General features: G+C 32.6%; 1 protein-coding gene across 8 annotated transcripts in view; it reads left to right on the forward strand.

Annotated features, from left to right (window-relative positions):
- The window catches only part of EHBP1 (EH domain binding protein 1), a 281,810-nt gene that overhangs the window by 81,451 nt on the left and 185,594 nt on the right, over positions 1-14,765 (forward strand). The window contains exon 1 of one of the 8 annotated variants that reach the window (XM_074341206.1): positions 3,753-3,778. The exons of the other annotated variants lie outside the window; for them this stretch is intronic. The gene's annotated coding sequence lies outside the window, so the exon portion shown is untranslated. Of the gene's footprint in view, positions 1-3,752; positions 3,779-14,765 lie in introns of those variants that run through there. 8 annotated transcript variants of the gene reach the window in all.

Here is a 14,765-nt window from a genome sequence, read left to right on the forward strand (position 1 = left end):
GTAGGAAATAACAAATTCCTTCATACAGATCTTTAGTTTTGCTACCTTATCCTCCTTAAATCTTCTGAAGATCAAGTTAGCTTTTACGATTTAAATTTTTGCATTTTGTGTAATCTATGAACTTGAATAATTTACTTTCTCTGCTGTGGAATTAAGTATATAGTTAGGGTTAGGAAGATGCTTTAAGCCTGTAAGATCTCCCTGGCACAGCATGGTTTAAAGCAGGAGCAGTTTAGCCAGCTCTGTAGAGTGGACCCATTTGAATTACATGTTATCTTGTGTGTGTTTTCCAAGAGCAGTTCTAGAATCCTATCTTCAGAACCTAAATGACCCTTGTAGCCTGTTGAATTAGCTGTTGAAAGTTTTCTAAATTTCTGAAAATACATCCTTACACCAACTGCTAGGTTCCTTGTTAGACCTTAGGAAGGGCTGCATGAAATAAATCAAACATTACTGGCTCTGTTGTATAGCCTTGCAGTTTTTCACTAGAATAGGAAAAGGATCTGACAAGGCATTGTATTTCTTTAAGTATGTGCACTATTGCTTATTTTCAGAAGTAAACTCCTATTGATCTAGTCATGAATTTTGACTGATTTGTTTAGTTCCCAGTAGTGCTGCCATGCTTGAATTATGCCTAATAAATAACATTCGATAATCTGCTGACATAAATATTAATCCTAACTTTGGCTCTAAAATTGTTCTTTATAAATATAACATGCAGAAAAGCAACCCCTGAAGGATAGAAAGTAAAGAATAAAAAGTAGTATGTTAATTTTATTCTTTACCCCCATTAGTATGTTTGTTCATAGAGGAGTGGCACAGTTTGTCTATGTGGAAGGAGATCTGTCGAGAAGAGTCATTTAGTGTAATGCTGTTTAGAGTACTGTAACCACTTGATGGCACCCTTTGATTTGGTACAAACCTCATTAGCCATACTATAGTGAAGTATAGTATTTGTAATGGAATAACACATAAGAACGAAAGACTGCAAGGTATCTGGTTAATGTAGAGATGAAATGAATGCAACAGCAAGGCTAAGCTTTCCTGACCCTTCATGAAAGAACAGATAAAAAAAGGAAGAATAAGCTATTGTGCCAAAGGGAGATGATGAAATTCAAGATCCACACGCATAATCTCTGGCTCAGCCTCTGAAATGTTAATCCCTGGGTAGAATTATTTGAGCTATAGATTGCAATTTATCATCAAAATGGCACTGTGTCAAACAATACTTTTTATATGTGTGATGTTTAGAACTATCCAATTTTAATATAAAATGGTTCACAGAGCACTGGCTAATATTTAAATAGCAACTCTTCAGGGTTGTGATTTTGGGGATGGAATGGGGTGGTTTCTTTACTTCAAAATACTAATTGTATTTTAGATTGAGGGCTTTCAGGGAATCTTTTCTGTTTTTCTTTTAGTGACAGTTTGGTTTCAGTGTCAGGAAAAAGGATTTTTAAACAATGCCTCTCGTTAAAGTAAGCAGTTTAGAATCATTTCTTTTCACATGCTAAGAATATTTTTGTAATTATAGAATAATTCTGTAGTATTCTTCTGACATTGCTTAAAAATACTGTAGCTGATGAAATAGTTTATTTCTTAGGATTTATGTGGACTTCTCTATTTCTTTATTATGTCAAATATTTATAGATTTCCTCTTATTTAAATTACTCGACTTCTGCCACTAGGAAATGTTACCATGATCAGTACGTGCTTGTGATATTTCCTTCGTAAAAATCAAATTATCCCACTTTTAAAAATAAATTTTAATAATATAGGTGGGGGAGGGGTATTGCATATGTCTATTAATCTATCATTTAGAGTAATAATCCTGGACTTTTCCTATGTAAAAAAAATTCTGACTTGTTTTTTAAAAGATCAGAATACTTAAAAGAAATGTTTCTAGAATCTAGAAGCTTGAAATTCCAGTTTAACGATATACTTTTCCTTTCAATTTTATCATACTTGCTTTTAAGAGGCTTCTTTTGCCTATGTTTAGTTAAGAATAACAGTTATTTTCTATTTAATTACTAAGAAATCATTTTACTTAACTTTGTGTTTAGTTCTTTGTGCCTGTTTCTGAAGGTCCACCAACAAGGTGATCTCTAACAAAAACTTATGCAGTATTTAATCTTTATCCAGTAGAATCATATGATTTCAGGATCTAATTGCGGATGTTAAAGGCATACCATGACCCTGTATTAGATGCTGCAGCACAGGTCTGTGAAACGTCACTCATCAGTGCATGGATAATTCTCTCTTGCCTTATTTTAGCTCTGATGAGGAAAAAAATACTTGATTTAGTGGTGGTAGAAAAAGTGGGAGAGGTCACTGCAAAAAGAATTTGTCCTGTGGAAGTAGCTTGACTTTGACAGCTATCGTCTTTAAGTGATCGTGAAGGGTTAAGAGTGAGATCCAGAGTCACAAGTGGAGACCAGAAGTTGTGCATGTTTGGGGCACTGCCCTTCCTTTATACATTCAGTCAAGAACAGTAGCACAGAGTAGTCCTTGGTAGTAGTAAGAAAAGTCCTTAGGCTGTTGCCGTTAATGAAAAGTGTTCTGTGAGACTGAGTAGTCATCACAAACTGCTTTTGGAGGCAGAGGGTTCAGAATGTACATTGAAAAGACATAGACATACATAGTAGACAGAGAGCTTGGGGCTGTGAACCTGATAATATTAATACTGAAGTATTACATAGTTGCTTCTTCCATTTACATAATTACATCTGTTCACGTTTTAACTTAAATGCCACCCTGAAAATTGAGAGTTAAATTAACTAAGTATTTTAAAATGTGACACTTTCCCAGTTATGTAACCTCCCTTGCCCCTCCCTACCCAAAGGACTACTCCATGCTTTCTGTTTCTGAGGACCTAATATTCTAAGGGACAGGCAGTGCCTCAAATATGCACAACTTCTAATCTTCATAGATATAACTCTGGCTCTCACTCTTAGCTCTTCATGATCACTTAAATAAGACAGCTGCCAAAGTCAAGACTGCAGTAACCTTTTCAGCAAGCCTACTGGTTCCACACGGAGTGCCAATGCATACATCTTCCATCCCACTGCACTGGCAATCTCATACCCAATTGCTGAATACACTGTTCCAGCCTGGTGCCTTTCAGCATACACAAAACTGATCAGTGTCCAACTTTATCCAGCCACCCACACTAAATCTGAAACCTCGTGATGCTGTCATAGATGCCTGCAGGGTAACATTCCTGCAAACTTTTTTTAAAACATGAGATTCTTAAAGCTACTAGGGGAAAAAAAAAATCCACTTTTCTGGTGAAGACTACCTGAAGTTTTCTAAGAATGACCTTCTTTAATTTGCTATAAAATGTTGGCAAACAAAGTTTGGTGGGGAAGGGGTATTTTATACTTGTTGGTCTTCCCACATCCTCCTAATTTTATAGGTCTTATTAAATAGGTTACAGTGGGTCAGTCTTTGAAACAGGGCCCAGATGAGCATTTTTATTTCATCTGTAGCAACAGCATGTATTATTGATGACTGACCTTTACCCTGACATAGTGTAGTTTTGTGGATGAAATAAATGAAGAAACTGCTTCTTGGCTTGATTTGTATTGGCAGAAGAAAGCAAACAGAGTGGTTTGTCAGGTTGCTAAAAATGTCAAAATATAGTCCTGGGACAATTTCTAACCAAGTTTTTTTTTTTTTTAATTTCTTTTGTTTTTTAAATAATGTGTGGGTGGTTGGATGTTCTTTGGAAAAAACACACCTTTGAAAGAAAATTGGATTCCAGTAATACCTGTATCAGGTTAGTAATAGGAAATAAATTGTTTGCCTTTACTTAAAGTTGTATTTTATTAGATCCCTGTTGATGGCATGTTTGAACATTAAACCTTTTAAGAATTTCACAATTTTACAGAAAATAGTGTTAGTTCATGTAAGCATTATGTGGCTGATAAAGTGTTATTAAAAGAAATAAGGATCTATCCCTATACACACTTTGATTGTATTATAGTTTTAGTGATCATTCATTTTAAGTAATTTTTAATTTTTATCTATAAGTTTTACAGAGTGTAACAGAACTCTATTTCAAAAGTAAGGTGTAAAATATTTCAGTATAATTCTCTTGTAACTTGTTGATAGTTTCTGATTTTGTAGTAAAATTAAATATTTCTGCAAGTGGTATTCGTAATAAAATATCTTGTTTTGTAAACTTTCTTGTTATACCATCGTCAAATGATCACAAGCATATGCAGTTATTGCCCCTGGTTTTTAGTTAACTTGAGAGCATTGCTTTCTGATAGTTAATATATTTCAAATTAGCGTTGTACTATTTTTGTTGTTTTCTTTAAATTATAACCCACTATCACATTATTCTATAACTTTAGAACCTGATTTTCTAATGCAGATGTAGTTTTCTTAATTCAAATAAGCAGATCACAGAAATTTAGAGTTGGAAGGAGGCTTAGAAATCATGAAGTTCTCTCTCATTTTACAGATAAGGAAACTGAGGTATCATGATCTTGTAACTAGCCTGAAGTCATATTGCTAATTAGTAGCAAACTACTCACTTTTGTTCATTTTCTTGGCTGCCACGCTAAAGTTCTGCCTACCAAAGTAAAGCAGTTGCATGTATGTGATAATGTAATTTTTTCTTAATTCATCTTTTATTGAGGTAACATTGGTTTATAACATAAGTTTCATGTGTACAACTGAGATAACATGATTTTAAGTGTTTGCTTTTTGTATCTCTTCAAGTAGAATATAATTCAGCTGTTTTAGAAAAATAGAATTTGATTTATTATAAGAAAAATATGTGTAATCAGAAGTTTTTTAGGTAAAGATCAGTTTTACTGAGGTAGGTTATTTGATAGTAATTAAACAAAACAAAACAAGAAAGACCAAAATATCCAGCAGCCACAACTGGTTTATTCATTAAATTCAGTGCATAAGATCACCTGTTTTGGATCTTGTCTGTATAGTAGCTACATACTCAAGTTTAAAATTTCAGTTAATTGTAAACTTTGCTAATATTTTTAACAAATAGATTTATTGAATAAAATAAGCTATGAAATGGTTTAGTTTCATTTTAAAAGTTAGTCTAAAATTGTAAGTTATAATATCTAAAATATCTAAGTGTAAAAGTTTGTTAAATGTTATGTTATCAAGTTTGTTAGATAACAAATTTGTAGTTAGTTTCAATTAAGCTTTGTAAGAGATGAATTTTTAATGACTTTTTAATATAATACAAATGGCCATTTAAAATTTTCTTTATAGAATGATGAAAATATGTAGTTTTTTTTATAAATTATTAAAATAGAGAAGTATATAAATATCATTTGAATAGTATCCAGATGTTCTTTAATAATATTTATGATGATAGTTTAGATAACTAAACTAGAGATTCCTTCAAAATAGGGTTATTTTTATTGTTATAAAAATTTCTGTCCTGGCATTCAAAAAATAATACTCAGCAGCAATGCTCATTCTCTGCATATTGCTAACCAATTAGACCTTTGCTCATAAAGCATTTTTGTTTCAGCATTTCTGAATTCACTTGTGTTATATCCAGCCTTCTCCTTACAACCTAGATACGACATTGGATACTTTGTTACATATAGGTTAAAGTTGGATTAATACTGGCTTACAAGTACTGCTTACAGCCCATTATTTCAGATTTCTGCTTTTAAGTTATGTCAATTGCTACAGTTAATTAAAGTGCCACATATGCTGCTGTGCAAGCCAATTTAAAGAATAGGGCATGTATTTCCAGTTATGTGAGTTATAGAATGATTGTATCTTAACATGAGATCTGTCCCTGTAAGCCAGTAGTGTCCTGTAGCTCAGATAGATTGGTAATTCCTATTCCTTTTTCCTTTGCCAAACATCCTATTTTTTGCTTGTTTTTGGAGTGACAGAAATCTCTAAGTGTACCTAACTGATTTCCACACTTAGAATAATGTTTTACAAATAGTAGACCCTCTCAATGAGTGTTTGAAAAGTGAATTTGTCATTTATTCATATACAAAACTTGTCGATTTAAAAAATTTTTTATCTTCTCTCGTTATTTAACTTTCCATGTGACACTTTTGTCTCTCCCTGCTAAATTTAGGCAGCTGTGTACGGGCAGGAAGAGTATATGTTATTTTGTAAACAGAAAATACTCAGCAAGATACTATATACTTATAAATATATGATAAATGGGTAAATGGGAGTTTGAGTTCATTCTGAATAAACTTGGAGTAAGACATTCAAACCCTGATACCTACACTATTCTTAGTTTCATGCCTGAAGAAGTCACCTGTTGTGATAAATTCTGTGGATCAGGTGCAGAGAATAGTGTGCAAATAAAGTTGATATGTACAACTTTTTTTGTCTTTTAGACTTACTTTTTTATTATAGCTTAGTGGGTCTTTTAAACATATCACACAACCAACATAAAGACAATACTGGAAATATTAAAAAGAAAAAATCATAATCTCATTTTAATAAAAGGATTGATTTTAGTTTAGTATTGTTCTTTTTTGTTTTGAATATATGCATGTTGTATAATTTTTTAGGGTGCTATTCCTTGTTTGCATTTAGAGCAAACTAAATTCATAATTAGCATTATTATATTTCCTATTTAAAATGTGCACTATACCTACATCACTTTCAGGCTTTTGTAGAAGTGCTTTTAGAGCTGATACTTTTTCATTAGTATTAAAAGCAGCTCCATGCAAAGAACTGCTCCCCAGGTGTGAGCTATGAGTGGACGTCCATTCTCTTTGCAGTGACTGTCTCTTTGGAATTCACTCCAACAATAGCTTGACCTAGTGAAAATCTGTAGGGCTTCAGATTATTATACAAAACCCATCATTCACTCAGGCTTTTTGGAATGGTCTTGTTGATTCAAGGACAGTTTTGGTGACTAGATTCAGAGTTCAGTTTAGAAGTAGATTTCAATAGATTCATGTCAACAAGTAGATAATATAAAATGAAAGTGATGAGTAGGGGGTGTGTGTGGTAAAAATGAAATAAAATTGAAGGGAGCTATCTGAGATTGCTCAATTTAATTTGTTAGAAAGGCCTTTCAGGAGCTTGAAAATAATAAGTCTAAATTGGTAGTGATGTTTATTTTGAAAATAATGGCTTTATGCTTCATGTGACCTACTAAAGAAAGAAGGGAGAAATAGAAAACACTAAAATTTTTAAAAAATTCTTCACTGTAATGAATAAAAGAGGAGTATGATTTAGCTGGGATTGAAAAAAAACACAGTAGTTGTTAATCATATGCATTAGGAAGAAAGGAAAATGAGAGGAAAAAGTCAGAGGAGCTGTCTGTGAAGTTAAGCCCTGGATCTGAAGTTTTGCTTTCTGTGGAGTTTTACAATATTATCAAGTAGTCTTAGATACCCAGATCATATGCCAGCAGTATTTCTTATCCTTGCCCTCATTCCTAATTGCCACCTCTGTCTAACTCTTTGTTTATAAGTTGCTGTTATTAGCAATTTAGGAATAAAATGGGGATTGGAGAATTGACTTCAAATCCTTCCTTTATTCTTCTTTAGTGGCTAGTTTCTAGATAATCCAGTTTTTTCTCCCCTATATACTTTTATTTTTCTTTACCCCACCCTATATTGTTGGACCCAATTAGTAAAAGCCTACTCAAAATCAGTCACAGTATAGCTTAAATCATATTCCTGGTTTTGACTACCTTCCTTTTAAATCAGACAGGTGTTGCCAGAAACTAAATTGCTATGACTCGAATTTCTAATTAGCTGGATAAAGTAGTTTTATTTAGAAAAGTGATTTTTATAAAAAATTATTAAAAGACAGAATAGTTTTGCATCTCTTACTGATTCTTCATATGTGAAAACTTTTTTTACAAGTGAATATTATTTAAACATTGTGCATTTGAAAAGTTAAGATGTTTTAAGTGACTATTTGTCAGGCTCAATTTGGGTACTTATTTTCAGATACCTTAAATTCAACGAACTCTAATTTTGCAATATAGCTACTTTTTACTCTTTAAAAAATTTTATTTAAAGAAAATCTCTACATATTTACAAAATTAAAGAAAATGTTCATGATTGCTTCTGTCATATCTGATATCAAATCTCCTTAAATAAACTTTTTAACCATTCTACCAAAATTAAAATACTAAGTATGTAAGTTCGCAAAGCCTATTTTGGATAAAGAGAGAAAAGGTAGATAGCATTTTCTCTAGTTTCTAAGTTGGATAAATTCTACTTCAGCCTACTTAAATATTTTTATTGTTTGTGAGCCTAAAACATGTATAAGCCCTTTCTTTTACCTTATGTGTATTTAAATAAGCAACACTTCATATCTTCTCCATATAAAGTGAAATATTTCCTTAACACTAACACAGCACAAGTCAGTTCTCAGCCAAAGCAAATAGAAGAATGAATGCTTTGCTAATCATCCGTAACTAACGTGTGTATACACAGGAAAAAAAAATCAAATCTGTTTTTGACAGGAACCTTTTGATGGAATTAGCAAAAAAACCAAAAAAAAAAAAAAAAAAACCAAAAAAAAAAAAAAAACCCACACACACACCAAAAAACAAACAAATGAAAAACAACAGAAAACCTTTTAACACAGGTCAGGCCCTTTCTAGTTTATGAGTTTAAAAATTATGTTTTTATTTTTTTCAATGCAGGCACACGATAACAAATCAAACAGTACGGGACAACTTTAACTGAAAATCAACATTCTCCTGCCCCTCTCTTTCTACCTCCAGCTCACTCCCTTGAGGCAGCTTCTTACAGTTGCTTCAGATTCTAATTCTTCTGGTGGTTCCCTTCGTGCTTCTAGTTCTAGATGATATATTTGTACTCTATTTCATGACTACTTCATGATTTACCGACTTCAAACAACAGGTATTGAATCTCCAATTCAAATTGTATGTGCCTAGCCAGCAGCACTGTAGAACCACAAATACTAGTCATCCCCTGCTGATTCCTTCTCAATAAAGTTCCTCGTGGGATTAGTACAGTTCTACCATCAAGCTCACCAGTATACCCACTGCCTCCAGTACTGGTCTAACTCTCAAGCTCATCTTTGCCATCTACTCCTGCTCTCTGATTCTATTCTACTTTTCTTCCTTGTTAAAATCTATTCTTTGCCTCTTTTTGGTATTTAAAGTTTGAATAAACCATAGATTCAGATTAGGAAAATTTTATATTTTTCCTCTTTAAAATATGCAAATTCATTAAAAAAAAATCTGTATAACCGTAAGTAATTGTCTTTTCTTCTGTTTTAATTTTTTCCCAGTGGGTCAGTGGACCTTCATAAAAAGTAGGTTTTCTGTCCTTCTCTAATAGATAGTAGCAGGGCATAAAGATTTTGATCTTAAAAAAATAGAACAGGCATAGCATAAATTTGACTCGATGGATTTTATGCTTTAAGATTTTAACATTCTTCTCAAAGGACTCTTAAAGTAATGTAAAGAGAAATAACAAATTGTGAAATGTCAATCTTTTCCATCCTTCTGCTCCTTCTTGACTCAACTGGTCTTTTTCTCTCTTTTCCCAACAAACCTCTTCAAGGTAATTCATCTCCATTCTCCATTGTTTACTGGTAGATAATTCCAATTTAAAGTGGTTATCATGATAAAAATGGAGCTTGGTATTTAATTTTAGGACTTGACTTTTAATAGGGTAGATCAGTTATTTCTAGAGATTCTAGTACTGATTTTAGTCCTTTTGAAACAGCTTGTTTGGACATTGCTTGGAAATACGTGTGAAACTGTGTGACCCTGTCTGAATCTTCCTTCTCAGCCTTATATGAATTACCTTTGTTAATTTCTGCTGTTCTGAAAAGCCAATTTTATCTCTAAAGTTAAGTCAGGATTCCTGCCTTCACAATAGGAATATTGGTCTTGTCAATCAAGACCACTAGGTTATCTTTGAATTGGTTTTTTTTTTTTTTTTTTTTTTTTTGGTTGTCGTAAGAGCTATTGTTTTCACATTCTAGGTATAAAGTGCTTTGTGAGGCAAACTGACTGTACTCTGAGAATCTGGTGTCTCCTTTCTTAGTATGTACAGTCAGTAGGATTTACTCTGTTATTCTGCCTAATCAGGTATCAAAAAATAAATATGGTTATATGTTTCCTGTTTCAGTGCCTGTACTAGTTGTTTTTCATTTAACAGAATATATAATACAATGTATTGATAACTTTCTTTTTTAACTTTATCAAGTAACATGTATAAAATATATTGTTCATGGCACTGTACTGTTTTCTAAGGAATCAGTATATTCCTGATTTTAAATGAAGAAATATAATTTTTAATTTCTACATTTCCATGTCTTTAGGCTATCATATTATTAACATTTTAAACAAGAAAGAACTGATCAAACTTATTAGAAATATTGGGGTTTGCCATTGAAATGTCATGATCACAGAACATTTTCTTTCCCTGAATTTTTATGTATAGGGAGTTTTCTTCCTTAAAATAAGATAACTAAACTACTTCAAAAACAGCGAAATAAGAATTGTTTTAAGAAACTTAAGCCTATATTTACTTAATGCCCCACATATTTGAAGTTAATTTTTTTAAATACAGAAGGCAGTAGTAGTCATGCAAATGAACATGAATTCTGATACTGAAGTTACCCATGCCATTCCTATGAACTGAAAAACTACATTCAGCTCTTTGTGGAGGACAGGGTGGTTTGAGAAACTAGAAAAACAAATGTTAAATCTCTGTTTTACTTTTTTTTAATGTAATGTTTTACATAACATCTTTTCAAAAATTTTGCATAAGCTTGAATTTTTCCTTGAAATTAATTTTACTAAGCTTTCAGTAGTAAAACAGGAAAGTGGAAAATTTCCTCTTTTTTTATTAGTTTTTGAAATTATTTTTTCTTTTGAAAAGGAATAGATGGCCAAAGGTTAAAAAAAAAAACAACTAATACAGAAAAGTAAAAAGTAAGTCTGTCTCCCTACTCTTTTCTTTTCCTCAGAGAACTTAATTTTAGGTTTCCTAGATATATCTCCAGAAAAACACATGGCAGTGTAAGAGCATAATAATATTGATACCTTGCTTTTTTCATTTAACCATATACATTGATAATTTTGAAGTATATAAGAAACACTGCAAATTTTTTACTATGTTATTATTTTTCCCCACATAAGACTTATAATTTTCATTGTTAGAGTTTTTAAATGTAAAGTTTTAGTCACAAATGAATCATGGCTTATTCAAAGTCCTGTTGCAATTTAATACTTTGAATTCTATAGCACGTACCACTTACAAAGCACTTTCATATATTTTTTGTTACTTGATCTTCTCAAAAACCCTGTAAATAAAACCTAAGGATTGCATGTTTTGTTATGAACTTAATGAAGTTCAAATTTTTATCTTTCTTGAATACCTTTTTTCGTGACTTGGGACCTTTTCTAAATTCTAAGAACAGGCAGAGGCAGATCTTTTCCTTTGTCTTCTAAGTTCTCTCCTCCCCACCCCTCCCCATCTCCGGAAATACACATACATACATGCATACGTATTTTTTAAATCAATGAATAGAGGTGCACTTCCCTAGTTTTATCTTCCCTAGCTCCTGTGAAACTTCTGAGCCTTGTGAAAGGATCCTGTTTTCCTAACAAGAGACAAGCATTTAGGAAAACCTAACTAGATAACCATTCCTCTTTTGTCCTATGCAAGAATGTATTCTGACTGTTAAAATATGAGCATGTAAACATCATATGCAAACTGCTATTGGTTTCTAAAAGAAGTGCTCAAATACTGCTTACAGTTCCTCTGACTCCTGGCTATGCATGGCTGTTGGGTCAGGTCACTTTGCATGCAGTAACCTGGTGGTAGTTGTTGTTGCTTGTGTTATAATTTAGCACCAATAATGGTACTGGGCACCACACCAGACACAGCCCTACGGGCACAATTTGATTGGCAGAAAGCTCTTCCCATAGAATGGTAATAATTGCGTAAAAGCGAAAGGAACTGAATTGAAATTTTTATCAATAGTTAACCTGAAATAACCTTTGCTAGATAATGTTCTCCAAGTAAAAGTCTATTTAAAACTTTTGTTTTAAAGATACTACATTGTAGGGCCCTTAACTTTGCTGATATGTTTATGAATAAATAAATATATGCTAGCCAAGTGTGCTGCTAATATGTGAAGGACTAACCAAGTTCATTTCATTTAACTTTAACATAACTCATTTTGCATAACAGGCAAGCCTCTTGTCTTTTTAATAGTGGATGGAGGATACCTAGACACGAGCTCTTCTCATCCTACATCTACCTCAAAAAAATGAAAAACAAACACAAATCTGCAAATGAAAACCATAGTAGAACTGATGATAGAATTTAAACTCTTCTAGGTATTTGTTGATAAACTTGTAGCAAGTTTAAACTTCCTGGGCCTAAGTTTCCTTCCTCATCTGAAAACAGTGGTAATTGCATCAGCCTCACTTATTTAACAAGATGTTAACGAAGATCAGATAATTAACTCAAATTAGGTCACTAAACAAATGATAAAAATGGTTATTAACTTTGTTAGTGCTGTTGGAGCAACTGGTGTGAAAACATAGGTCATTTTTTTAAATAAAGGATGTCTGGAATATATGGAAATATGGAGGGAGATGTAAGTGGAATTGAAAGGTAATTTTTATTTCATAGAAAAATAATTATCTGTGAAAATCTCAATTCTTTTTTAATAGCGAACTGCCAGGTGCAGCCAATTGTCTGCTTCTTCTAAAGCCTCTTTTTGTATAGTGGTTGTAGTAGTTAGGAGTACAGGCTTTGGACATTCCTAGCTGTATAGTCCAGGGAAAGTTGATGAACCTTTCTGTACCTCAGTTTACTTATCTGTAAGAGAAGAATAATAACATACCTATTTCATAGGAGTGTTGTACATTAACACGTGCTTAGAGCGGTACTCAACATGTGGGAAGTGTTAAGTTATCATTACAGTCAGTTTTGTTGTTATTGATCTGACTTAAGCAGCAGTTAGAATTACAGAAATCCACAATCTGAGAAAGTTTGACCGTTTTCACCACAGGGAAAGGTCTGAGTGATATGTAGTCATATGGTCTCTCAAGTCTCTTGTATGTGTGAAAAATGGTCTTCAAGCTTTCTGTTAAATACTTGAAAGAAATGAACACTACATGTGATTAGGATTGGGCAGGTTCTACAATGCTTATAGAGAGCTGTGTAGTAGATACACCACACAAACCTTGTGTTATCCATTATTGCTTATTGAAGTGCTCTGTAATCAGATAAATTATTTATTTAAAATGGTGGTAATTTGAGGTGTTGAATCTTGCATTTTCACAATATTTCTGACTTGTGGCTGAAAATATTAATTGATCTTTATATTACCTCTTTTTTTGCTGCTGTATTTTAGAGAATTACACCTTAACTGTATGCGACCGTTCAATTTTAAAATGTAATGGTTAATTATGACTTTTCAACTTCAGAAAGTTTAAGATATTTTTATCACCCTGGAGCTGAAAAGTACTTTAAGAAGTCATCTACCAACCTTCATGCTCTTAGGCAAATCTGTACCTAAAACATCACAGAAAACTATGGTAATTATCTATATGATTTTTTTTAATCTAAAGAAAGTAGATTCTGCAACTTGCCCTGAAGCAAGCTCAACATCAACACTCAAAAATATTTATCTAAGTATTTAATTATACTGGAAGCTATGAAGTTAGGGCTTCAATATGAGGACTAGATACTTCTTTACCCTCACTTTTAATATTATTTTAGTTACCTGTAGGCAGAAAATAACTTTTAAAAATACTTAATACATTTGGTTCAAACTCAAGCAAATGTTTGTGAAAACTATGTTCCATGGCACCAGAGTCTGGAAGTACAAGAAAAGAAGTATATATTCTAACAATGGTATTTTATCCATACCCTTCAAGTAGGTTTGGAGTTGGCCATAAGAGTCACTAAAATAACTACCTGAAGGAGGAGATGAAGCATCCTGTATGGCCACCACATCTCCTTTAGCATTCACCACATTCAAATTCAGGCATATATTCACCACTTTAAAAGTCCTCATGTGGCAGAATGCAAAGACGCTCTTTCATCACACAGAGGTGAAAATATGCTATCTGTATCTTAGAAAAACTCAAGTACTCAATAGTTTTTTTATGCTAGTCATGTGCATCCCATAATTGGGTCTTTCATCTGTTTTCCACTTCTTTGCACAAACTGAATGTTCCTTGTTCCTTTTGTCCTGATGGCAGTGGTGATACTTGAATTTTAAAGCTATATGAATGATACTTTAACCCTAGATTGTCCTCGTGTATTCTGGTGTCCCTGAAAAATCTCAGTTACCTCATGTTTTAAAATGGTGTATTATGTCTCTGATAGTAGATAACCCAGCTTTCCTATGTTTCTTTAATGCTATTTGTAACACCAAATCTATATTGATCCTTTAGGAATGTCAATATCAGAAAGTTTTTTTTAATGTTATGAGGATGGTGATTTTTGGCTGCATGGTATATAAAAATCCAGGACTGTTTCCATTGGATTGTGTTTTAAAATTTAACAAGTGTCCAGAGACAATATAAACTGTATCACCGGAAAAAAAATCTAGATGTAGTTGTTGTGAAGTGACTTAAACCAAGTTGATTATTTGTAAATCTTAGAGGTTTTTGTTTTAGTTTTTTGGCAGATAGTGGTGGCCACCAAAAAGTTTCAAAGTGTTTGCAACCTTACTACCAGATTATAAAGAAATGACCACATTCTGTCACATACAGATTTTTTTTTAAACAAAAATTCATTCACATGCAGGCACAAAACAATTCGTAACAA

This window comes from Camelus bactrianus, chromosome 15 (assembly GCF_048773025.1).
Source record: "Camelus bactrianus isolate YW-2024 breed Bactrian camel chromosome 15, ASM4877302v1, whole genome shotgun sequence".
Taxonomy (NCBI): Eukaryota; Metazoa; Chordata; class Mammalia; order Artiodactyla; family Camelidae; genus Camelus; species Camelus bactrianus.